This window comes from Miscanthus floridulus, chromosome 10 (genome assembly GCF_019320115.1).
Source record: "Miscanthus floridulus cultivar M001 chromosome 10, ASM1932011v1, whole genome shotgun sequence".
NCBI lineage: Eukaryota > Viridiplantae > Streptophyta > Magnoliopsida > Poales > Poaceae > Miscanthus > Miscanthus floridulus.
Window position 1 is genome coordinate 66903634 of NC_089589.1, and position 26965 is coordinate 66930598.

The window sequence follows — 26965 nt, forward strand, 5'->3', positions numbered from 1 at the left end:
TTAGGTCTAGAAGCTGTTGTATGTAGTCTTGATCACATCCAGCAAGCTCCGTCATTATTTTGAGTATTACAAGGTCATCCTAGTCACTGAATTTCCTCTTGGTGATATCCTCTGCAACAAAGAAGCCAACAGCCGTATCATCAAATGGGCGGTTGAGCTCGGCACCTACTCCATCAAGTTTAGAAGCTGACCAACTATTAAGTCGCAAGTTTTGGCAGATTTTATCGCCAAGTGGACCAAGGTTCAAGAGCCTATACCTGCCGACCGCCCTGAGCATTGGAAGATGTACTTTGACGACGCACTCAACATTGAAGGCGCTGGCATAGGCATGTTGTTTATTACCCCTCTAGGGACAAGCTCCACTATGTACTCTGGATCTTTCCGGCCTCCAATAACGCCGCTAAATAAGAGGCAGCTCTCCACGGCCTCCGTATCACCATTGAACTCAACATCAAGCGCCTCATGGTGTTCGGTGATTCTGTCCTGGTTATCAACCATGTCAACAAGGACTGGTCCTGCACTAGCGAGAAGATGGACGCGTATTGCACCGAGATCAGAAAATTGGAAGGGAAATTTTACGGCATCGAGTATCATCATGTCGTTCGGGACACCAATCAAGTAGCCGACCGCCTGTCTAAACTGGGATCCTCTAGAGCTAAAGTCCCAGCAGTTGTGTTTGTTCAAGATCTCATGACTCCATCCATCAGGGAAGGGCCGCTAGTTGACGAAATGCCCCTAGCCAAGCAGTTAGTCCAGGCGGTGCATACTCCTAGCCCTGATTGGAGAGACCAGTTCATCAAGTATCTTACCATAGCTGAGGTTATGAGTGACAAAACAGAGATGGAACAACTCATTCACCGCAGTAAGCACTATGCGCTAGTCGACGGCAAGCTAATGCAAAAGAACGCCAAGGAAGAGCTATTGCAGAAGTGCACCTCCTAGGAGGAGGGAGAAAAGTTATTGCTCGAGATCCATGCCGGTTCATGTGGCAATCATGCAGCCTCCAGAAATTTGGTTGGCAAGTCTTTCCGAGCTAGTTTTTACTGGCCATCTGTCGTGGCAGATGCTAAAGCGCTCGTTCGGCGTTGTAAGGGTTGCTAGTTTTTCACCAAGCAGATACATGTGCCTACACAAGCCCTTCAAACCATCCCTACATCTTGGCCCTTTACGTTCTGTGGACTGGACATGATCGAGCCCTTCAAACTAGCTTCGGGAGGTTTCAAATACGTGTATGTCACCATCGATATGTTCTCCAAGTGGATCAAGTATAAGCCCCTCGTCACTGCAACCATGAAAAAGGCAGCCGACCTGTTCAAGGATATCATACACCAATTTAGCCTACCAAATAGTATTATAACCGATCTGGGTCCTACATTCACTGGCAATGACTTTTGGGATCTTTGCGAAGACCAGTGCATCTCTATCAAATACGTCTCATCGCCACCCTAGAGCTAATGGCCAGGTTGAATGGGCAAATGGCATGATCCTAGATGCCCTCAAAAAGAGACTGTATCACAAAGATGAGAAGCATTCGGGCAGGTGGCTGAAGGAATTGTTGGCCGTAGTCTGGGGACTCTAGACCCAGACCAGTCGTAACACCGACATCTCTCCATACTACTTGGTGTATGGCTCAGAGGCCATTTTGACGATATTGCCTTCCAAGCACCAAGGGTTGAGAATTTTGATGAAGAGAAGTCAGCTATCGCCCGACTGGAAGATGTTGATTGCCTGGTTACATGTGTTCGCACGACCACCTATCTAGAAGGCCTATTACAATCGCAACATCTAGGAACGGTCATTTGTGGTCGTCGACCTGGTACTCCGAAGGAAGCATAAACTTGATGGCTTGTACAAGCTTTTTTCACATTGGGAGGGCCCCTATATCATCAAGGAGGTCACCCGACCAGGCTCCTATAGGCTATGCGACTCCAAAGGGGTAGACATTCCCAATTCCTGGCACATCGAGCTCTTTAGGCGTTTCTATCCTTGAAGCGTCCTACTAAAGATATGTATTTGTCCATATTTGATGATTCAATAAAGTTTGCACCGATTTCTCCAATTATGTTATCTAACTGCATTTTACATTCTTTCACCGTTATGTTTTCCAAGTATTTTCTTCATGTTTTCTCCAATTTGTCGCCATGTCTCTCCAACTATTAATTCTCCAGTTATTCTCCATAATGATACACCTCCATAATGCCATTCTCTCTAATTCTCCACGCATAATATCTCCAATGTACTCTCCACCTCACACGCTGACCAACCACGTTCTTGGTCACGCTATCTGGAAGCAGCCCTGGCCTCGACTTCGCTCCTACACGTGCATGAGCCACGCTCTACGTTATGGACAGTTAGCAGCAGCTCCTTGGTGATGCTCTATTCTCTTATGCGCACACGGGTGCTAGACACTCCGCGCTATAGAGCTTGGTGGCTAGTTAGGGCTGGTGACACGGTATAGAACCAACTGGGAAGCAACTAACTCATATTTAACATATGAACTAGACAAACTCCAAAACAGACATCATGTTTATAGTTACATCTCCGACCAACAAAAGCTTAAAGTTTTCTACTAAATTTTTTCCTAATTGTTCTGATTTTGTTGCTCCTTGTCCCCGAATATGTCTAGGTCCTCAACGAGCCTGATGGATGACTTTGTTGCCTCCACCGTGAGCTGCTCGGCCTCATCGTCTTTCGTCCTAGCTATGAACCCAGTGTCAATGACCTCCAAACTCACCGTTGGATACACGGACCGGACCACCGCCAAAGCGTGCCTAGCGGTGGTACACACGACACTATGGATGTAAGCCCTGAAGTTCGCCAAGGATGCCCTGCACCTCTCCACAAAGGGGTACGGTAGAAGAGGATTGATGTTGAGATCTCCAACTAGGGGTGGGGCTGGGTTCCCATCGATGAAGTTGAGCACTGGCGTTATCCCAACAATGGTAGCCTTTATCTTGTCGCGGGTGGCCCTTAGTCATAGCTCATAATCTTCATACTACACCCTAGAGTTGGCGTGCACCACTGCGAACACCGAGACAACATGTCAAAAACCATCATACCCAAAGAACAGAAAACCAATCATTATGTCAACTTACGTTGCAGCTCGTCTATGGCTTTTTGCTGCACCTCTTGAGCAGCTGCGTTCTCCTTCGCCAAGTTCTCTGCTGCCTCCTGGGCTAGGAACAACTGAGTCACCAATTCTGCACTTACAAAAGTAATGTCGTTACAGCAGCAGCAAAGATAGGTTGGTAGGCTGCAAGACCTAAGGTCTTACCATTCCTCTCTTCGGACACAAGGGCATGTTGGGTATCGACGCTGGCCAGTTGGTTGGAGATGTCAGTAACTCTCACCTCAGCAGCATTAGCACATTTGGCCAGTTGCTCCATGAGCATTCGTGTCCTCCCCTAGTCATCCTTGAGCTCGACCAGTTCTTCCTCAAGCGCCTTCACTAACGCCAACAACCTTTTGTTCTCCTTTAGGGTGGCCTCGACCCGCTCCAGCTATTGCCATTAGTGCAAGGCAATGTTCAACACCACCTATAGAATCGCAAATCACAACTCCGCCAGAATGATAAGAAAAATCAACTGGCTCAAGATGAATTCACCTGAGATTCATTGTTCACCAATGAAACGTGCCCCTTCAGCGTCTTCACCAGCAGGTCAACATCTTCCTCTTCCACCACGTCGACACGGTCACCTTGCTTTAGGAAGGTATGTGTCATGTGGGCAGGGGCATCCCATGGATGGGGAGGCTCCTAAGGGACTTCTTTTATCCCCTTGGCAGCTCCTTCCGAGGTTCCTGGCCTGTCCTCCCTACATGGGTGACTCGACGCGCCCAACCCCATCTCCATTGGGGGCTCTGGAACAATGGACTCTTGACTTGATCTAGAGTTAACGCCCATCACCGTCAGAGGTGCTGGAGGATTTTGAGCGGTCCACCGGGGCCGCCCGTCCTAGTTGTTGGCATGGTCATCTTCTCAAAACCAAGGGGCAACGGGTTTGCCTCTAGGGTCGTCGCATCGATAGATGTGTCTCCTCCGGCTTGAGCCTCTCGCTCAAGCTCGGGGACTTCACCACCAGCCTAGATGGCAGAGGTTTCTACCTACCGATCAGGACTCCTTTTTTGTTTGGTGTTCCTCACTGTGCTGGTTCCTTCTTCCGCTGGAGGAGGGGGAGCAGCAGTTGCTCGATGAGCAGTCCTCGATGTCAACGTCAACGTCTTTGTATCCTCTGGGTTGTCATCTTCACTCTCCAGCCCCCTGATGTAAGCCCAAGACTTATGGGGCAGAGAGTCTCTGATATTTATCCCATGGACCCCGTAGGGTGGTGTTACAACCATCCTCTTCTTCTTCCCAGTTGGCACCCTGTGGAGCGGCTGCTTGCCACTCCGTAGGTTGTGACGATCAGGGCTAGGGGTGCCCTCCCGCTCATTCGACGAGTCGGCCGGTGCGCCTCTGCTCATCGCCATTGTGATGTCAGTAGCACTCCGTGGCTGCTTGTACTTGTCTTTGCTGGCTGGCCACGTCCTGTTCAGAGCCTCAGAGATATACACCCTCCGGTCCGGTTTGGCAAATCAACAAACTGGTGTTAGGCATGCAGCAAACAATGATGAACAAGAAAGAACTACTCGAATACAATTACCTGTGGGGGTGGAAACATCACACCGAAAGCCCTTTGTGGGTGCCTCCTTCTCCGCTCCTTGTCAACCTTCTTTATTGTGAAGAATTTCAACACTCGTTGGTCTATCTCTTCATTGTTAAGCTTCTACAATGCCTATTGGACGAAGTCCTCCTAGTACTCATAAGCGAGGTGAGCCATTTCTTTGTAGGGTTGGATTCGCCAGCCAATAAAGTTTTGAGTGCACTCAACTCTATCGATATCGGCATGAGCAAGAAGGTCAAGAAGTTCCTCCACTTGCACCATGTCATCACTATTTGGCCTCGCCGACCAGTTTGGATTTGCATTTGCTTCGGCGTCAATATCCTTAGAATGCCCATCTTCTGCATTCTTGGTGTAAAACCACTTGGATTTCCACCCTTTATTGGAGGTACTAAGCTGGACTGCCTTGTACTCGGATGCTTTCCATCTCGCAACACAAGATAGGTCGCTTCGACCATCTTAGAGCCAAAAAAAGATTTGACTTGGAAGAAATAGCGAAAGAGGTTGAAATGCGGCTCTATGCCAAGATAAGCTTCGCACAGATTTATGAAGATAGAAAGATGGAGAATGCTATATGGGTTGAGCTGAACAAGGGTAATCCCATAATACGAAAGAAGTTTGCGGCAAAACGGATGTGCCGGCCACCCAAATCCAAGGCGATAAAAATCTTCAAAGACTACTAATTCTTCGTCCCGAAGATTGGGGAATGTTCACCTACCATAGGGCATCATCCGCCCGTCACCTAGTCTAGAAGGATTCCATCCATCACCACCTCCTCTAGCCTCTCCTAAGCGCTACTCGATGGACCCACTCCTTGCTTCGAGGATTGACCTTGCTGGTGTTCTTTTGGGGTGCCATGGCAATAGATCTGGATCTGGGAACTCGCTATGCTCACTTAGCTCTCACAATGGGCTTGGGCACTCAGGCTCGAGTGCAAGTGGTGGTGTGAGAAGATGAAGAAATGGTGGCGGCGGGTTGACAGAGGCTGCTCAAGGAAGACAATGGGAGGTAGAGTGTGCAACTGCTCACGTGAAGTGGAGTGCACCATGGGCGGGGTGTGCTTTATAATGGTTCACCCCTGCCCCTTCATCTCCAGGGTTTTTGGAAAACCGTGTTGCGTCACATGCGCTCGCTCCCACAATCGATGCGCCACACGCACATGTCTGCTCACAATTATTGTTTGTCGCTCTGACTTCTCTATAGTTTTCATTAAATGGGACATCTTATGGCCCACTGTGTTTTCCTTCTATAGAAACATAACAACGGGTGGCTTAGGTCCTTCATTCTACCCTGTTAATTCATGCGCTGATTTCTTCAAGAAGATTCGATGGCTATTACAGGATGTTTGCTAAACACAAATGTTTCAACATACTAGGGGCATAATTTCAAGGGTTTTTCTTTGACCTTGCTACAAGATTCATTCCTCATCTTCTAGCAGGCTCGGGGACTAAGTGTGTACACTTCACCTTGCGGTGAATGTACTGAATTTTTTATTACTCAATTTCTCAGCTGTTAGTGACCTTGAAGGTCAACGGCTCCTTGCGGAAGTAGTCTGGCTGGCCGAAGGTGACGTTGAGCCGGATGCGCCCGAGGGGCACGGCTTCCTTCTCTGGCATAATCCCATAGAACGGTGCCTTGCTTGGGCACAGGCTACTCCGAGGGATGCCTATCTTGTCGAGGGTGCTGGCATAGTGTACGTTGACGCCACTGCCCCCGTCGATCAGCACTTTGGTGAGGCGTGTGGTGCCCACGATCGGGCCGACCATGAGCGGGTACGCCTCGGATAGGGGACGCGCTCGAGATGATCTTCTTGGTCGAACATGATGGCCGTCTAGGACCACCAGAGCCATGTTGGGGCGGCGAGGGTGTGGATAGTGTTCACCTCCTACTCGGTGATGCAGAGCTACCGGCAGGATTCATACGCCTAGGAGCCCCCAAAGATCATGAGGAAACACTTGGCCTCAGGGAATGTGTTGTCTTTCTCCTGGGCGCCATCCACTACGTCACTAGCCTTCAGGGCAGGCTTCTAGGCCTTGCCCCATTGACTGAGGGTGCTACGGATGTAGCCCTTCATGGTGGCGTAGTCCTTGAGAAGATGCTTTGCCTGGCCCCATGGAACGGGTAGGGGGACTCGAGCACCTTCTCAAAGTGTTCTGAACGTGTAGCGTGCCTGTGGGGTTGAGGTTTGGCGGCGTGGTTTGCCATGGTGACCATCTCCTCCCTGCGATGCTTCTGGTCCTTGTTCCGCCTATCGTGGCATCGCTGGGACGAGGTAGGATCATCGGCACCATCACCACCACTGAGGTGGCCGATGGCCTTGGCTTTACCGCGGAAGTTGGCCTAGATGACCTCATCGCCAGTGGCATATTGGGTGGCAATGTCTAGGAGCTCCCGTGTCATGCGTGGGGTCTCATGGGCGAGCACATGGATGAGCGCCTCACTAGACGTGCCATAGATGAAGGTGTTGATCACGTCGGTGTCGGTGATGTTTGGGAGCTTATTGCGCTTCTTGGAGAAGCACTGAATGTACTCCTAGGGGGTTTCCTTGGCCCTCTGCTTGCAGTTGCGAAGATCCCAAGAGTTCCCCAGGTGGGTGTAGGTACCCTAGAAGTGGCCGATGAAGACCACAAAGAGATCACCGCAGCAGTGGATGCTGCTAGGCTCGAACTACTCGAGCCAAGCTCTGGTCGAGCATGACAGAAGTAGTGGAAGGTATTGGATGGCGAAGTCATCGTCAGACCCCGCAGCCTTCATGGCGAGGTGGTAGTCCTCCAGCAAATGGTCTGGGTTGGTCTTGCCATCGAACTTGGAGATATGCGTTGGTGGCTGATAACGCCTAGGGTAGGGGGCCGCCCAGATTGCTGCCCCGAACGCTAGGGGGGCAAAGTGATCTAGGACGGGCCTCGCCCTATCGCTTAGGGGTATAGGACTACGCCTGAGCGGGGCGTCTAGCCTCGATGGTGTCACGAATGTCATGGTCATCGCTGATCCGGTACCGCATGGGGGAACACTGAGGATAAAGGTCACGCCTTCCCTATTGCTGAGGCTTGGTGCCCCGGGTCCGCAACTAGTAAGAGCTATTGTCGAAAGGGTCACTACTGCTCCCCACCCCTCGCCTAAAGGGTGTGGGCATCAGAGCACCCTCTGTTGGTGGTGGCCATCGTCTAGGATGGCCGAGAGAGCGTGGAGCGATGCCGAGAGGCTGAACTCTTGGCCTATTGCTTGAGGGTGACACGAAGGAGCCGCTTCACCTTGTTTAGCCGCTTGTTGGTCTTTGGGTCCAGTGTGTCGAAGATGTCTTCCAGGCATCATGGGGCGGCCGCCATGTTGTACGCCGCATGAGGGAAGCAGAGGCCGCTCAGAGCCCCCATACGGGTGTCGTCGTCGTCGTCGAGAGGGTGCGGGGCTTGTTGCCGTGCAAAGTCCTACCTTTGGCGCTCGAGCTCTGCCTCGGCGGCCTCCATGTCCACTTGCCGAGCATGCAAGCGGTCTGCCTTCTCCTAAAGGTAGGCTGCACGACTATGAAGACTTTGGTCCTGTGGTGTGAGCCTGGGCGCCTCCTCAGCAAGATCATCACCGTTGATGTGGTAGCACATGCATGGTGGGGCATCGCATTTGATGTCATCAGAGTCATACTCTGGTCCATCCCCCAACAGGACCTCGAGGAAGGCAGGGAGCGAGGGGACATCTGTCCCCGCTGCGCTAGAGAGGATGATGCTCTGTGGCACCTCATGACGGATGAGGTGCTCTAGCTCTACCTAGAAGGATGCCATCACGTTCTATATCTTAGAAGGTAGGTCTAGGAGGTAGTACCAAAAGCGATCAGGTGGTGGGAGCATCTCACCGATGGCGATCTAGTGGTGGACGTTGGCCATTATGTAGAACATCTGGTGGCAATCCAACATGGTGGGGCTCGGGCCTAGGCCGTGCTGGATCTGACATGCTAGAACCTCGAGATCTGCTCCCATGGATGGGGAGGCTCCTGAGGGACTTCTTCTATCCCCTTGGTAGCTCCTTTTGAGGTTCCTGGCTTGTCCTCCCTACATGGGCGACTCGGCGCGCCCAACCCCATCTCCATTGGGGGCTCTAGAGCAACAGACTCTTGACTTGATCTAGAGTTAATGCCCATCACCGTCGGAGGTGCTAGGGGATTGAATGCTTGCCCCACGCAAGGTCCTAGCCCCAAATCACTAGCGCCAGGTGTAGGCGTGGCAGTGCTTGAAACCCCACCACTGTCGCTCATGGCAGTCTCCTCCATTGTTGGCACCTTTGCCGATCATTCACCGCTAAAGCCTCTAGTGCTGATAGGACTAGTCGGTGGCGTCACATTCTGGTGCCCCCTATCAGTGCTAGTCAGATGCAACGGCACGGTAGATGGCTTTCTATTTCAAGACAATTGTTCATTATACAACTGCATGCTTTACAAATTTCAGTATGCAAGTTCACCAAAAAATTACTTACATGTTGGATCGCCTTATAATGCGTTTGATTTTGAGCGGTCCACTAGGGCCGCCCGTCCCAGTCGTTGGCGTGGACTCCTTTTTTGTTTGGTGTTCCTCACTTTGCTAGTTCCTTCTTCCACTAGAGGAGGGGGAGCAGTAGTCGCTCGATGAGCGGTCCTCGACATCAACGTCTTCGTATCCTCCAGGTTGTCGTCTTCACTCTCCAGCCCCTTGATGTAAGCCCAGCACTTACGGGGCAGAGAGTCTTTGATATTTATCCCATGGACCCCATAGGGTGGTGTTACAACCTTCCTCTTCTTCTTCCCAGATGGCACCCTATGAAGCGGCTGCTTGCAACTCCGTAGGTTGTGACAATCAGGGCTAGGGGTGGCCTCCCGCTCATCCGAACGAGTCGACCGGTGCGCCTCTGCTCATCGCCGTTGTGATGTCAGCAGCACTCCGTGGCCGCTTGTACTTGTCTTTGCTAGTTGGCCACGTCCTGTCCGGAGCCTCAGAGATATACACCCTCTGGTCCTATTTGGCAAATCAACAAACTGGTGTTAGGCATGCAGCAAACAATGATGAACAAGAAAGAACTACTTGAATACAATTACCTGTGGGGGTGGAAACATCACACCGAATGCCCTTTATGGGTGCCTCCTTCTCTGCTCATTGTCAACCTTCTTTATTGTGAAGAATTTCAACACTCGCTGGTCTATCTCTTCATTGTTAAGCTTCTGCGACGCCTATTGGATGAAGTCCTCCTACTAGTACTCATAAGCGGGGTGAGCCCTTTCTTTATAGGGTTGGATTTGCCAGCCAATAAAGTTCTAAGTGCACTCAACTCCATCGATATTGGCATGAGCAAGAAGGTCAAGAAGATCCTCCACTTGCTCCATGTCATCACTATTTGGCCTCGTCGACCAGTTTGGATTTGGATTTGCTTTGGCGTCAATATCCTCAGAATGCCCATCTTCTGCATTCTTGGTGTAAAACCACTTGGATTTCCACCCTTTATTGGAGGTACTAAGCTGGACTACCTTGTACTCGGATGCTTTCCATCTCGCAACACAAGATAGGTCGCTCCGACCATCTTGGAGCCAAAAAAAGATTTGACTTGGAAGAAATAGCGGAAGAGGTTGAAATACGGCTCTATGCCAAGATAAGCTTCGCACAGATTTATGAAGATAGAAAGATGGAGAATGCTATATGTGTTCAAATGAACAAGGGTAATCCCGTAATACGAAAGAAGTTTGTGGCAAAACGGATGCGCCGGCCACCCAAATCCAAGGAGATAAAAATCTTCAAAGACTACTAATTCTTTGTCCCAAAGATTGGGGAATGTTCACCTATCGTAGGGCGTCATCCGCCCATCACCTAGTCTAGAAGGATTCCGTCCATCACCACCTCCTCTAGCCTCTCCTAAGTTCTACTCGATGGACCCACTCCTTGCTCCGAGGATTGACCTTGCGGGTGTTCTTTTGGGGTGCCATGGCAACAGATCTGGATCTAGGAACTCGCTGTGCTTGCTTAGCTCTCACAATGGGCTTGGGCACTCAGGCTCGGGTGCAGGTGGTGGTGTGAGAAGACAAAGAAATGGTGGCGGCAGGTTGACAGAGGCTGCTCAAGGAAGACGATGGGAGGTAGAGTGTGCAACTGCTCACATGAAGTGGAGTGCACCACGGGCGGGGGGGCTTTATAACGGTTCACGCCCGCCCCTTCATCTCTAGGGTTTTTGGAAAACCGTGTCGCATCACGTGCGCTCGCTCCCACAATTGATGCGCCACGTGCACATGTCTGCTCACAATTATTGTTTGTCGTTCTGACTTCTCCATAGTTTTGGCCATCTAATGGCCCACCGTGTTTTCCTTCGACAGAAAGATAACAACAGGTGGCTTAGGTCCTTCATTCTGTCCTATTAATTCATGCGCTAATTTCTTCAAGAAGATTCGATGACTGTTACAGGATGTTTGCTAAACACAAATGTTTCTACATACTAGGGGCATAATTTCAAGGGTTTTTCTTTGACCTTGCTACAAGATTTATTCCTCATCTTCTAGCAGGCTCGGGGACTAAGTGTGTACACTTCACCTTGCAGTGAATGTACTGATTTTTTAATTACTCGATTTCTCAGCTGTTAGTGACCTTGAAGGTCAACGGCTCCTTACGGAAGTTGTCCGGCTGGCTGAAGGTGACGTTGAGCCAGATGCGCCCGAGGGGCATGGCTTCCTTCCCTGGCACAATCCCATAGAACGGCGCCTTGCTTGGGCGTAGGCTACTCCGAGGGATGCCTATCTTGTCGAGGGTGCTGGCATAGAGTACGTTGACGCCGCTGCCCCCGTCGATATGCACTTTGATGAGGCGTGTGGTGCCCACGATTGGGCCAACCATGAGCGGCTAGCGTCCTGGATAGGGGACGCGCTCGAGATGATCTTCTTGGTCGAAGATGATGGTCGTCTGGGACCACCGGAGCCGTGTCGGGGTGGCGAGGGTGTTAATAGTGTTCACCTCCTGCTCGGTGATGCGGCGCTGCCGGTAGGATTCATATGCCTAGGAGCCCCTGAAGATCATGAGGCAACACTTGGCCTCAGGGAATGTGTTGTCTTCCTCCTGGGCGCCATCCACTAGGTCACTAGCCATCAGGGCAGGCTTCTAGGCCTTGCCCCATTGACTGAGGGTGCTACGGATGTAACCCTTCATGGTGGCGTAGTCCTTGAGAAGATGCTTCGCTTGCCCCCATGAAACGGGCAGGGGGACTCGAGCACCTTCTCAAAGTGTTCCGAATGTGTAGCGTGCCGTGGGGCTGAGGTTTGGCAACGTGGTTTGCCACGGTGACCATCTCCTCCCTACGACGCTTTCGGTCCTTGTTCCGCCTATCGTGGCATTGCTGGTACGAGGCAGGATCGTCGGTGCCATCACCACCACTAAGGTGGCCGGTGGCCTTGGCTTTACCGCTGAAGTTGGCCTCGACGACCTCATTGCTAGTGGCATATTGGGTGGTGACGTCCAAGTGCTCCCGTGTCGTGCATGGGGTCTTGTGGCCGAGCGCATGGATGAGCGCCTCACTAGTCAGGCCATAGATGAAGGTGTTGATCATGTCGGTGTCGGTGATGTTTGGGAGCTTGTTGTGCTTCTTGGAGAAGCGCTGAATGTACTCCTAGGGGGTCTCGTCGGCCCTCTACTTGTAGTTGTGATGATCCCAGGAGTTCCCCGGGTGGGTGTAGGTACCCTAGAAGTGGCCGATGAAGACCACAGAGAGATCACCACAGTAGTGGATGCTGTCAGCCTTAACTACTCGAGCCAAGCTCTCATCGAGCTTCACAGAAGTAGGGGAAGGTATTGGACGGCGAAGTCATTGTTTGACCCCGTAGCCTTCATGGCGAGGTGGTAGTCCTCCAACCAATGTTCCGGGTTGGTCCCACCATCGAACTTGGAGATATGCGTCGGTGGCTGATAATGCCTAGGGTAGGGGGCTGCCTAGATTGCTGCCCCAAACGCTAGGGGGCCGAAGTGATTAAGGACGGACCCTGCCCCGTCGCTTAGGGGTATAGGACTGTGCCTGAGCATGGCGTCTGGCCTTGATGGTGTCACGAATGTCATGGTCATCACTGATCCGGTACCGCATGGGGGGACACCGAGGATAAAGGTCACGCCTTCGCTATTGCCGAGGCTTGGTGCCCCGGGTCCGCAACCGGTCAGAGCTGTTGCCGAAGGGGTCACCGCTGCTCCCCACCGCCTATGGGTGTGGGCATCAGAGGACCATCTGTTGGCGGTGGCCATCGTCTAGGATGGCCGGGAGAGCATGGAGCGATGCCGAGAGGCTGAACTCTCGGCCTACTACTTGAGGGTGACATGAAGGAGCCGCTTCACCTTGTTTAGCCACTTGTTGGTCTTTGGGTCCGGTGTGTCAAACATGTCTTCTAGGCATCAAGGGGCGGCCACCATGTTGTACGCCGCACGAGGGAAGCAGAGGCCGCTCAGAGCCCCCGTGCGGGCGTCATCGTCGTCCTCGAGAGGGTGCGGGGCTTGTTGCCATGCAAAGTCCTGCCTATGGCGCTCAAGCTCTGCCTTGGCATCCTCCATGTCCACTTGCCGAGCATGCAAGTGGTCTCCTAAAGGTAGGCTGCACGGCTATGGGGACTCTGGTCCGGCGGTGTGAGCCTAGGCGCCTCCTTAGCAAGATCATCACCCGTCGATGTGGTAGCACATGCTTGGTGGGGCATCGCAGTTGATGTCATCGGAGTCATACTCTGGTCCATCCCCTAAGAGGACCTCGAGGAAGGCAGGGAGCGAGGGGACATCCGTCCCTGCTATGCCAGAGAGGATGATGCTCTGTGGCACCTCATGATGGATGAGGTGCTCTAGCTCTAACTAGAAGGACACCATCGCGTTTTGTACCCAGAAGGCAGGTCTAGGAGGTAGTACTAGAAGTGATTAGGCGGCAGGAGCACCTCACCGGTGGCGATCTAGTGGTGGACGTTGGCCATCATGTAGAACATCTGGTGGTAATCCAACATGGTGGGGCTCGGGCCCAGGCCATGCTAGATCTGACAGGCTAGAACCTCGAGATCTGCTCCCATGAGTCCTAGTAGAGGGGGCGATGCCGGGGGCTCGTTGCCCACTGATGTAGCCCCGTGGAGTGGACGAAGCTCGCTGTACTAGTCCGTGATGTTGGCTAGGCACCCAAACTTGAGGACCTAGCCCAGAGCGAAGGCGCCAGCCACGACGGAGAACTCGCTGAGGAAGAGGACACCGCCATCTAGGGTGGTGCCACTTGCTCCGGCGATAAGGCGAGTGGCTTCAGCCACCATAGAGCTAGAATTGCACTTGACGCTGCCCCCTACCTGGCGCGCCAGCTGTCGCGAGATCAAAACCACGACAAGCTTGTTGTTCGAGTCGGTGTCAGAGTACAGGGTCTCCGGTGGCTTAGGTGGACTCAGGAACACAAGAATCACATAGAGAAGACACAATGGTTCATCTTGGTTTGGGCCAATTCGATCCTTACGCGCAGTAGCTGATGATCCTTATACTCAAGAGTACCCAAAATCTAGGGGGTTACAACAGAGTGTAGAGGAAGAGAAGTTTGGTAGGGGGTTAGCTCAGTGCTAATCCTAAGGTTGCCTCACCGCTAGTGTAGTCTCCCTCTTGTCAGAGAGGAAGGAGACAGGGGGATGCGGTGGAGGAGAGGCTCTCGGTGCCCCTCTCTAGGTTGCCCTGCTCTTGGTGCAGAGCGGAGGAAGATGGAATGGAATGGAGTGTCTAGTGATCAAACTTGCCTCCTCCCCCTCTAGGTCCGACCTTATCACGTATATAATGAGATAGGTCATGTACAAGGTGGTTTAGGAATTCTAGTCTATGGTCTACGTGCACCGGAGTCCAGGAGCGGCTTGCAGCAGTGCGTCATGGACCGTCAATGAGTCTTGGAGCCAAAGAAGCACGAGCGTCGTCTGGCTATTCTGTTTTGACACTCTGCATGTCAGGCGGTGTCAGCTTGGACTGGCCTCCCCTAGGTGAGACCTTCTGGAGTCTTCTTGGTGGCGAAGGAGGTTGGCTCTAGGGGTTTACGCATGTGCCCAAAAGCCCTTGAGCCCCTAGAGGCCATGGGAAGCTTTGTCTTCTTGTGTCACACCTCGGATGTGACCCTGTCGAAGGAGCTGTTGGCAGGGGCATGCCTAGGGAGTGGCGCCAGGGAGCCTCCGAGCATCGGTAGCCTAGGCTTGTCTTCTTGTGCCTAGGCCTTGGTTGGTATTATTAGCTAGGAAGGAGCCTAGGACCGGGCTCGGTCATGTCGTAGATCGGGAGCCTAGGGCTAGGGGAAGCCCTCGGGCCTCAGGCTCGACCAAGTCTCTTTGCCAGAGGGCACGCGCGAGCGTGCTCGATGGGCATAGCCCTTGAGCCCCCTAACAATCTTGAAGGGGTCGGTTGGGGGGTCTTCTTCATTCGGGAACCATTAGACCCAAGGCTTAACATACCTGTATGTTAGGATCTCGTCAGTACCCAAACCTCAAATCGATCTTGGAGAAGAATTTGGCTCCATTGAGTTGGTCAAACAAAATATTAATTCTCAGAAGTGGGTACTTGTTCTTAATGGTCCTCACGTTGAGTGGCCAGCAGTCTACACCATCCTTAGACTATGGTCCTTCTTGGACACAAACAAGGCTAGACATCCCAATGGAGAAGAACTAGGTCTAATGTAACCCTTCTCCAACAAACTCGTCAATTGTTTCTTCATCTCTTCCAACTCAGGGGGTGCCATTTTGTATGGAGGTTTAGACACTAGAGCGGTTCCATGTTCTAATTGGATGAGGAACTCTACATCTTTTTTTGGTGGCATTCCTGTTAATTCTTTCGAAAACACATCGGGAAACTCACACATGACTGGTACTAGCTCAACACCTTTCGACACATTGGTTTTGGTTCTCAAACTTTTCAGAGCAACCTATTGGCTCGGAGAAGCATAAAGGGTAGCTAACTTTCTTGAATGGTGGTGGATCTCTACGGATCTAGGTACACATCGAATGACACACTCATGTTTAACCATCCACTTCATTCCCAAAATAACATCTACATCATTCCCTAGCTTGAAAATAATTAGGTTGGCTAGGAACTCCAAACATCCTATCTCAATCCAAGCTCGTTTAACTATTTGGTTGGACTTGTGCATGATTCCAGGTGCAATAATCCGAAATCCCCTCCCAAACTCCATAGTTGGAAACTTATTATCCTGGGCAAAACCATCATGAATGAATGACTGAGATGCATCCGAATCAAACAATAGTCAAGCTGAAATGGAGTTGATGGGTTGTAACACCTTAGGTGTTTATCACTAGTTAAGCAGTGGGCTTGAGCTCCAACATGACAAGTTAAGCGGTAATCAAGAGCTCTAGTTCAAACTAGTAAGTGGTGATAAAGGTGTTGAGATCAAATCTAGGAAAAGGAGCCCCAACTTGAACTTGGACAATACACTTTGCTTACATGTGGATCCTAGTTAAGATTAGGCATGAGTAATGTTAAACATGCTTATTTCATGAATGTTACATCAGCATGCATCCATCTTGACCAGTGGAAAAGTTTCATGAAGTTTGGAGCCAAAAAGTCACATGAAATGACAAGTTACATTTTTGCTTAAATTGCTTCATTTAGCAAATGGAAACATGGGATGTCTACCAAACCTTGCTACCTTTCCCAAATGACTCTAATTGAACTCTACAACAAAAGTCATGAAGGGTTCGTGTTGAGTAAATGTCAAGAAAATGCCTCAATTGGTCGAAAACCCTAATTCCAGGGTTTAACGAGGTGCTGCTTTGACCAAGATGAAGCAATGGTTTTTGTACTAGATATGAAGTTTGACATTTAATAAAAGTTCAAGTTTCACGAGAGTACAACAAACTTTATTTTTGGACCAAGACCTATTTCAACTCCTAAGTGGCTCAAACAGTTGTCTCAAGTTTGAATCAACTGCTATTTTTAGCCCCGGAAAATATTATAAGTCTAAGATTAGTGGCAAGGATAGTTGGCATGTCGCGTTCTCATGTTTTCGTTAAGCAACATGACTTGATCCCAAAATAAAAGTTGGAGTTTACATCTTGGAGGAGATACAAAAAGTTGGATCAAATTTGTCCTTGTTTTGACCAAATAATTCTAGCTCAAGCAGAGCAAGGCTTAACCTTCGTTAAGTCATTGACACTGTCAACTTGGAGCTTAAGTAGCTGCTAATGGAGACCTCTAATGGCCAAGCACCCTTAATGTGTTTTGTAGATCATCAAGTGGGCTGCAACTTTGCTTTTGGGCCCAAGGTCCAAATTGGCATGTAGCTAGCCCAATTCGGCTCCCACCTTGCCCACACCGTTGCCTGCCATGTGCTCAGGCAATTGCTCCAAAGGGCGACGCATGCCCTGTGCATGCAGCCATGCACGGCTCTGCTCCCCACCTCCACTGCCGCATGCCCCTGTGGACCTTTGTCGATGGGGAGAAGCCTAGGCTCACTCCCTGCCTCTTCCACTCGCTCTCACCCTCCCTTGTGCTCTCCCTATCATGCTGCTACTGCTTGCGGGCGCGGTCTCCATGGTTGCCATAGTCGGCGAGCAGAGCCCTACCGTCGCTTCTCCCTGCCATCTCCGACTAGCCATCCTTGTGTTCCTCTACACCTGCCTCACCGACCGCCTGCTCCAGCGGCTAGTTGTCGGCCGCAGCCGCACGGGCATGAACTGTGGTCGTGCATGGTCAAGCACCAACAAGGCTGGGCCATCGTGGGTCGCATGCTGTAGGAGCCATGCCGAGGCGGGGCTCCAATGTGTCTGTAGCCGGCCATTCCTCCTCTCCGACTAGCGCACCTTGGCCAAGCAGGAGTTCATCGGAGATGGCCTGCCGACGGCCGCCGCAGCCGCAAGCAGCTGGCGCTCATGGCTGGGCCACCATGAGCAAGCCCCTACCTCGTCGAGCCCCTCCACGGATGCGCACGGACCCCCTGGTGCTCTACCACCACTCCACCGCCGCTGACGAGCCTCCTTCGACCGACATTGGTGAGCTCCCGCGCGTCCCCTGCTCCAAATCACGACAAGGACCTCGCGCAAGAAATCAACGAAAGGGAAGGACCTAACTGCAAAGTCTATGACTTAGTTGAATAGTGCCTAGAAGGACCTGTCCGCTGGAATCGGCATTTGAAGAAAGTTTCGGGTCCTCGGTGCAAGTTTTTTTTCTTTTATGGTTGAAACTTTGGAAAATCATAATAAATCGTAGAAAAATCATAAAATATCAAATGAAGACTTTTTGGAATCCTTGAGAGTATATCTATGCATTAGAGTCATAATATAATATGTGTTAGTAGAAAGTTTCTGTTGTTTTTATTTATTCTCGTAAATAGCTTTTAAAAATGGTTTTCAATTAGACAGAGGCATATCTTGAGTTATAGAAGTCCAAAAATGGTAATTCTAGTTGTGTTAATCTTGTGATTACATTATATAGCTAATAAAAATATTAAACATGCTAGTTGTGTATTGTTTTTATAATTTTTTGATTTAATCTGGTTAAATAGGCAATTTTAGCATATTTTGTTTGTTATTCTCATATCTCAAGTTGTGGTGCCATAATTGCTATGAAATTTTTATGGTAGGCTACTAATACTATGTGTGTGCCGGGGTAAAAATTTCATGGTCATTTGATGTAGAATGTTTGAGTTATTGATTTAACTAGTTTAATGCTTGATAAATGGCTTATAAATAGTTTATATGTGCAAAACTGTGAAATGTGGTTCCTTTGCCCTTGTATGGTGATATTATGGCCTAAGAAACCCTAATATGGCTATATGTTTATAGAAAATAATGATCTTTAGATTTATCTTGTTCTCACATATTTATTAATAATTAATATTTGTCTTTTTCATAGCAATTAAATTATAAAACCCGAGCATGTGAAATTTGTGCAGTGGCCATGTTTTGATAATATCTACCACTCATAAAAGTCTTAGCCCCAAACTAGTTGTTCTCATATATCACTAAAATTATATATATGTTTATTAGGAAAAAGGATTAATAAAAGCATAATTGTAGATAAACCTTGTAATTGTATTTGGTGATGCTTTGAGTGATTTGGGTTCAATAAAGTGTTGCTAAGTATGTTAGTGGTGGTGGAAGTTCTTGAATGGCTCATGTGTGCATGCTCTTTGTTAGCAAAACAAGTGAAACATCAAATTGTCACATTCTAAAATGGTTGCATGTGCATTTTTTGTTGTGATGATAACTTCATGGATCAAATAATGTTTTCTGTAAATATATTGAATACAAAAGTTGTATATAATTTCCTTATCTTGCTTGTCCTAAAATTTTAGGAATTTAGGCCTGCTAGTTTATGAGTTATAGATGTTACAAGTTTGCTGTCAACTTTTGCATGTGCTCTGAACAGATCTAAATGATTGCTTTGGTTGACTTATTGAAAAATGGAATCATGTATTTGTGATAATAGGAGAGTTGTAGTGCTTTTCCTAAGATTTCCAAAATGTTAGAGAACACCCGTTTTGGTGGTCTAGAACTCAAGTTATAGCTGTTCAAAGTGGAATGGCAGATTTATGTCCAAATCTGGACAGAGATGCCTTCTTGGTGTTGTTTGACCTTGTTAGCTATAGAATCATCTTAAAATTATAATGAGAGTGTTATAGATAACTTAATAAGATTTCCATAAAGTTAAGAATCATGTTTGTTGAATGTCTAGAACTCCAGTTATGTATTTCTAAAGTTAATATCAGTTTTCTGTCCTTAGTTGTATAAGCTCTGCTTCATGATGTATTTTGACCTTGTTATTTGTTGAATCAGCTTTTGGTGTTAACAAAAAAGTTTTAGATAATTTAATTAGATTTCCATAAAGTCTTAAACCACACTTTTTGCATGCCTAGAACCCTAGGTATGATTAAAATAAGTGACTGAGGTGATGTTGTTCAGAATCTATGTTTGTACCTAAAATTGTTTGCTTCACCTTGCTTTGCTTTTTGTGTTGCTAAGTGTGGCTCATGCCTGTGATGGTGTTAAGTTATTATACCTAAAACCTTGTGAAACTTGTGTCATGCTTGGTTCTACCTTCCTTGCTATCCTAGCATGATAGGTTGTGGGATGTTTAATTAAGTAACGTGGAGTGCTTATATATATTTGGTGTAACCTTATGCCCATCTTGAATACTTTTATGTGAAGCATCCCATATTGCCATTCTTCGCATTCATGCACTTGCATTATTGCATCTTATCTAGGTACGCTAGATGCACCATGTGAAGGATGTGATGATGGAGTCGAACCAGAAGACAGTGTTATGTGAACCAGAAGACTGGGCGGAATTGTGATAGAGAAGCAACAAGGCATGGAGGTCTTATTGCCTATTTATTCCTGTCTATGTCAGTTAAGGATCGATTTGTTGTATGTCCTCATGTCATGTTGAATGCATATCTAGCACTTAGTTAGCTAGATAAGTCATTCCGACCATGAACCCGAGTAGCTCAACTCATGCCAGGACCCGATAAGTGAAAGTGCGCACACAGGAGAAAGTAAGGATGTGCGGGCCAAAACTTCCTGGTAGACTGGTATTATCCCTAAGGGTGCGACACTGCTCGGACCCATGACTGTACCTGAGTTATACCAAAGGTGACCTAAGACTGCCTTGGCGCAGGTATATCTAGGTTTGTATTAGGAATCTCCCTAGCTGGTTGGAATCGATTCGAATCACCGTCTCTCCCAGATAGTGAGAACTTGACTGAGCAGCGACAACGTAGCATTAATTTGTGGAATTTGATGGTTGTGATGAATATGGAAATGTTACACCGACTATGGTTACTATTGCATGTTACTAAATGATATTCCACATGTTTGGCACAGGTTAGTTGCTAATATAGAGATGAATAGCTATAATTAACTTGGTTACCTAATTATAAAATATATAGCTCAACTAGTAGCTTTTATGCAAAATTTTGTCAAGCTAGCTCCTCCTATAAAGCCTTGCTTGATCCTTGGAGTCACTTTATTTCTGGTTTATGATGGGTAAGTCTAGCTGAGTATATTTGAGTACTCAGGGTTTATCCCACCATGTTGCAGGTGAAGTTCTCGGCCTGCTGAAGATGGTGGCTAACCACCGATGGGCTCAGTGACTCTATATTTCTTTCTCATCTATATGCTTTTATCAGAGGATGTCACTTATGCTAGCAATGTATTTGGAACTTATATTATTGTAATCATTTGAAAGCTATATTGTTTTCACTAATTGTTTTTGAAACCCAAACTTGTATTTTTATTTGTGAACTCATTATAAACATTATTTTAGCTACAACTCTGTGTATATGATGTGTATTTGCTTAATCATGCGATGTTGGTTATGATGTTGATTTACCGAGGTCCTTCGTGACACTCGACGGACTACCGTGTTTATATAAGTGAAAGTATACGCGTGTCAATGTGTTTAACGGGGACAGCCATACTTGATCTTGTATAAATAGGGCGGTTATGTCACATGGGTAATGTACCAATGATTACACCATCATCCTCTTAAGCTTCTTCTGCGGTCACAAAGTGTAGCTATGCATTCTTCTTGGGCACATTGCCGATGTGCTTGGGAGCTGTGGCTCGAGGTGCGGCTTGCGGTTGTTGCTTAGTTGAGCATTCATGAGCCAAGTGGCCAAAGCCACCACACTCAAAACATGCTTCAGTTGTTGTGGCCATTTGCTTGGCTACCTACTGCTAACACTACTGGGGTGAACGTGGCTGTATCCACACAGGACGCGGTGTTACATAGCCTTGAATTCTTGGTGGGGTTCATCCGGTCTTCTACCTAATGGATGTACCCTATCCATAGCCGGTGTTGTACGGTCCTCTCTTGTGGCTATCTTTGTCCATCGCCTTCTTCTTGGTCTCTGCCTTGATAGCAGCATTCACCATCTCATTGAAAGTGGGAGTCGATATAGTGCATAACTTGTCCTACATCATTGAGCTAATACTGTGCTCATACCTCACTTTCTTAGCCTTGTCGGTAGCAACCTCATTTGGAGCATATTGGGCTCGCTCATTGAACTTATGAGTCTACTCCACTACCGACATCTCTCCTTGAACCAAGTTGTGAAACTCAGCAGCCTTGATGAGCATGGCTCCCTCGAGTATGAAGAACCCATAGAATGTTTCCTTGAATTGTTGCTAAGTGACCTGCACGTTTGGCTGCAAACGAGCCCGATAGTCGTGCCACTAATTGCCAGCGGCTTCCTGAAGCTGGTGCACGACAAAGTGGACCTTCTCATTATCATCACACTAGATAAGAGTGAACTTCTGCTCCATAGTATTTAGCCAATGATTGGCTACCATCTGGTCCTTAACTCCAGAAAAGATGGGTGGGTTGGTTCGCCCAAAACCATGATACCCATGAAGCAGTGGCGGTTGAGCTCCATGCTGATTGGCTTGCATGTTCTCCAAGAGTTGCGCCATTCTTCCCATCACTTGCTGAGTTGCGTGACGATGGGCTTCATCCCTCTAAAGTATATTCACCCTTGTTGGCACTTGCCCTCCTGGCAGTGGCAGTGGTGGTGGATTGTGCTAGTTACCTCCGCTCCCTGTTGGTACTGTCTAAGATGCGGAACCTTGGGTGTCAACCATCCTGCCCAAGACACATCGTTAGATATGTTTCAGACAAGATGAGACAAAAAGGGTTGGATAGGGAATATGCATTCACAGAGGAACAAAACTTCAACATGCCTAAATGGATCATCATATTCCACACATAATGTATCATGACAAGGAGTGACATAGGCCATAATTAAACACCAACTTAAGATTACCATCCAAGTCTCGGCTTACACACAGACCACAAGGACATATGACATGAGTGCACTTGCATATGCCTCTACATGTACTAGGAACAAGCGGTCGAAGCACGCAAGTTGTTTTTAGTTCTTACAAAAGCGCACTCTCAAGTCTCACAACATTACAACAAGCTAACAGCACATAAAAGTTTTGAAGATAATGTGAGTCAAGCTCATGACAACTCATCACCACTTAGATCAAATGCTGCTTAGGTCTTCGGAAGGTGACAGGTTCATTGATGGAATGGGCGAGTCATACGGCAGCCTTCGGAAGTCTATTGGGAAATAATTGGTCGGGAGTAGGTACGTCGTCGGGTCACCATCACATCCTAGGGCTTTGGGATGAAGGAGATGCACTGGGTGTCTCCAAGAAAATCCTCTAGTGTACTAGTGATGTGGGACATATGCCTGACTAGCAATCCCATAGATATCCTTGAGGGTCGCATTAAACTTTGAGGGACCCTAACTCCTTGAGCTTCTAGATAGCGGTAAGGATACTCAGTCACTTTATATACCATGGCATCATCCCCTTGAGGATAATAGAGAATGGCATATGGCACTGTAGTCATCCTCACATATGGTTCCACTCGACGCTGCAAGCCAACAAACCTTGCGCAAGGAGTCCAAAGCTCAGCCTCCATACAATGGATTATGTGCGCCCGGCACATTACCAATTTCATCATCCTTTTCTCACATGGAGTACTAGGTTCAATCTACATAGAGAACTTGAAAACTCCATTCATGTCCATCCTTTCCAGGAAGTGCTGGAACAGCGGCTCGCTTAGGGTAACAAGTCCTTCCCTCAACATCGCAATGGCATGATAGGCCGCAACTTGAATTGCCAGGTCGATTGAAGTGCTCTTTCCCCAAGCAAGGCTATCAAACTCCTATCCTAGGTCACAAAGGTGACTTGATATACGGACCTTGCAGGTGTAATTGATCATTCCATGGCCAAATCCTAGGGCATACACTGTGTACTTCGGGCGATACGAGTAGTTGGCTCTCCACATCACCTCATTGAGCAAGGCTAGAAAACCTTCGATGTTCTCCCCATGGGTGGCCATCACCAAACATCCCAACTCCATCTAGCGATTATAGAATAGGGGAAGTCAGAACAATTGATTTGTAAGACTCAACTCATGTAGACAAGGGTAGGATTAGCTCTAGGATATAAAAAATTAAGTAACCATAATAAGTGGCAACCTTAGCACTCAAGTTAGATTTTATTCCAAAACTTTTCTTGTTTAGTGAAGCAAAATTTTAGTTGCTTACGATCCCCAATCCAGGCAAAGTTGTAAAGACTCTAGATCATCTCAAATTATGCTCTAATACCCCAGGCCTATGGGGTAACTGCCGCATTAATCCACCTAAATCGAGTGTCGACCACTTGACCCCTCAATTTAAGCAAACCAACAACAAGGTCCCCAGGAGCACACGTAGCAACTCCTAAAGCATAGCATTTATGCTGTAAAGTAAAGGTAATATATGACATAGCAGTTATTAAGCATAGCATAGGTAATCAAGTTAAGCATTAACAAGCATGAACTTGATCTTCCATGAGTTCTGATCTCTGAGCCCAACTCTAGTCCGTATCTAGAAGTAGAAGTTATTGCCTTCAATGTTTTATACTTTGCAGAGGGTTACAAGTTAACCCCACTCGATACAAGGGATATCGCCCATAAGACCTATCGATACAGAAGGGATATCTCGATGCCTCAACCTTTCCCTGACCCGACCAAGATGTCCGATGAAAGGTTCGGCTACAATGCCCGGTCCATGTTCGAGACATTCCTGACCGATGCCATCCCCCTTGCCAGTTTCATGGATAAGATGGTCACAATTAGTTACTTGGCTGGTCACCCCCATTGGCAACAAGTGGTCTATATAGTTTTATGTTCGTACTCAATACCACGGATACAATGTCCTTAACCGGTAAGCAAGCCATGTCATCCAAGAATTCCCATCTTGCCATGACCATACCCACTGCCGACCAATGTTCATACCATTCCCAAGTGGAACTAGTGTTGATCCCTTCCCAAGTTGTTGCTTAGTGGATTATTGTCCTATCATCGCGCGAGTAATGAGAAACCCATCATTAGCTTGACTTCTAAGATCTAAGCATACTAAGCATGGTTGGCAAACAAGACATGTATGGTTGATTGGTGTGTCAATATATGGATAAGGCTTGACATAGGTAATTCCCTTCCTGTTTCACTAGTCATATAGTAACATAGCAATGCAGTAGATAAACATAGTTCATTATGCATTTGTAAAGCATAGGGATGCATAGAGGCCTGCCTTGAACATCGTTGCTAGGCTCGATGGCTTCTTCCTACTACTCCTTAATAGGTTCTTCAAGAATCGGGTCACCTATACATGCATGCTGCTTGATGAGTGAACTGTGTAAAGTACATGCTCATGCTATGTAATGATTCTTAGTTGTTTATGATTTAGTGGCACATGAGTGAGTGCATAGTCACACACTAGTTATCTATTGATTGGTAACTATCGGATAATCGGGTGTGGATGTCAGATGGTCCGGTGGTTACTGTGACTTAGTGGGATATTGGCTCTCTGGATCCATCGGACTCTCCAAACTAGGATCGGACCCTCTGATATGAAGTCTATGCTCTCGAGAATCTCTCTATATAAAAGGTGATCCTATCGGAAGGTTCCAACAACTATGGTAGACCATCCATCAGATCAGGCTTGTAGTGTGTTGTGGGTTACAAAGGGTTCAGGCTCCATCGGATACTCCGTGTGGGTGACAAATCATCAGTAGAAACTGGCTATTATTGGGTTTCTAGTTTATAATTCAGCGGACACTCTAGAATATCGATGGATACTCCGTTGTACAAAAACTATGATCTAGGTTCTCTAGACACTCTTCTGTCTCGGGCGTATAACTAATCGGACGCTCTGATGTAGTGACGAACACTCCAGTGGTTTATAGACGTGTTCTGTGCAGGTGATCAGTAAGACATTCAGTACTGATGGACACTCCATTGGTGATGTCGGACCCTCCGTCGATACTGATAGTGAACACTATATAATAACTCGAGATCCAAATCTTCACCCAAGGTGCTTGCATGTGTAAACCATCTTCAGGGTAGACTACTAGGGTTCTATAGAACATATCTAGCCGGTTAGTTCTAACTACATTGGGTGCAAACTAACTCTAGGCCACAAATCGATGTTTCCTAGGTTTTAACTCCTAAAGACAAAATCCTAGGTTTGGCTTGGTTAGATCCTTTCCAAGGGCTGCAAACACAAGGTACCAAGCTCTCCAAGAGGATGGAGCAGCTGGATCTCCTCCTCGGTAACTGGAAATCTTCTTCTTGCCACCTTCTCCTTCTAGCTCCTTATGGCAAGGGTGAGAGGGCTCCTCAGCCTTCTAACCCCTACCTCTTGTGGACGACGACCTCTAGGTGATCTCCACGGCCATCTCTTGCTGCTTCCAAGCTCCAATCCCTTCTCCTTCCTCCTCCTTTCCTTCTCCTCTTGCTTGCTTGAGTGTGAGAGAGAGAGAGTAGAGAGGTGAACTAGAGAGAGTGGGAGTGTAAGAGTGAGTAAGTGAGCTGGTGGACTCTCTACCTTGGTGTGTCCATGAGATGGATAGCTGTCGTGAAGTGTGGGACCCAGTGATTCACAAAGTGACACCTCACATTTTTGCATGGGACGATCCTATCGGACAATCCGTTGTGACGGTAGACTCTCCGGTTGTGTCAGGTTACTGACGAACAGCGTGCTAATGAACTGGCGAATAACCCGATGGTGCTGGCAGATTCTCCATCAATTCAACAGTGAGTAGTTTAATGTAGCATTTAGTTTCTAACTATTTGATTTCAAATGCAAGGATCCTCATGATGCTGATGCTCATAAGGGTGTTAGGACCAGGTCATGACACGTCATAAAACAAAGCCCCCTCCTAAGAAGCTACCTTATGAGAAGTCTAAAGAGGAATCAAAAGCGGTGACACAAAAAGATTTGAAAAACTAGCGGTAAAGTTTAGCAGAATCAAAAGCAAAGAGGATGGAACTTATGAAAACCCCGCAAAAGCCGCATTACATAGTTCGACAAGAACTAAGGAAAAAAGTCATTGAAGTGGAGAAAAGGCGGTGTGAGGCACATAAGCCCTCGCCATTATTGGACTATGATCTCTCTCTCGACAAGTCATATAAGGCATCGCTAAAAGTGAAGAGACCAGGGAAAGATGTTGCATAGCTCGAACAACAATCTAAGCAATTTATCGACCCACTAGTTGTTGAGGATGATTATAGAAACACACAAGGCGGCCCAATTGATAGGGAAGCAATCCAAGACTTCATGGACACAATAGGTCTCACACCTCAATAACTCGTTGGGGGAGGATTGATACCAATAGCCAACTTTGATATTTACCGGACCTATGTGTATGGCAGGAGTCTTGTCAACCCTAAGTCCAATTCATCACTGGGTACGCAAATGTTCTTGTTAAACAAGTGATTCTTAAATGCGTGTGTGAAGGAATGGTTTCTTGTCAGAGTTAGACCAGAGCATTACTTCTT

General features: G+C 47.9%; 1 pseudogene; it reads left to right on the forward strand.

Annotated features, from left to right (window-relative positions):
* The window catches only part of LOC136487202 (uncharacterized), a 74180-nt pseudogene that overhangs the window by 29097 nt on the left and 18118 nt on the right, over positions 1–26965 (forward strand).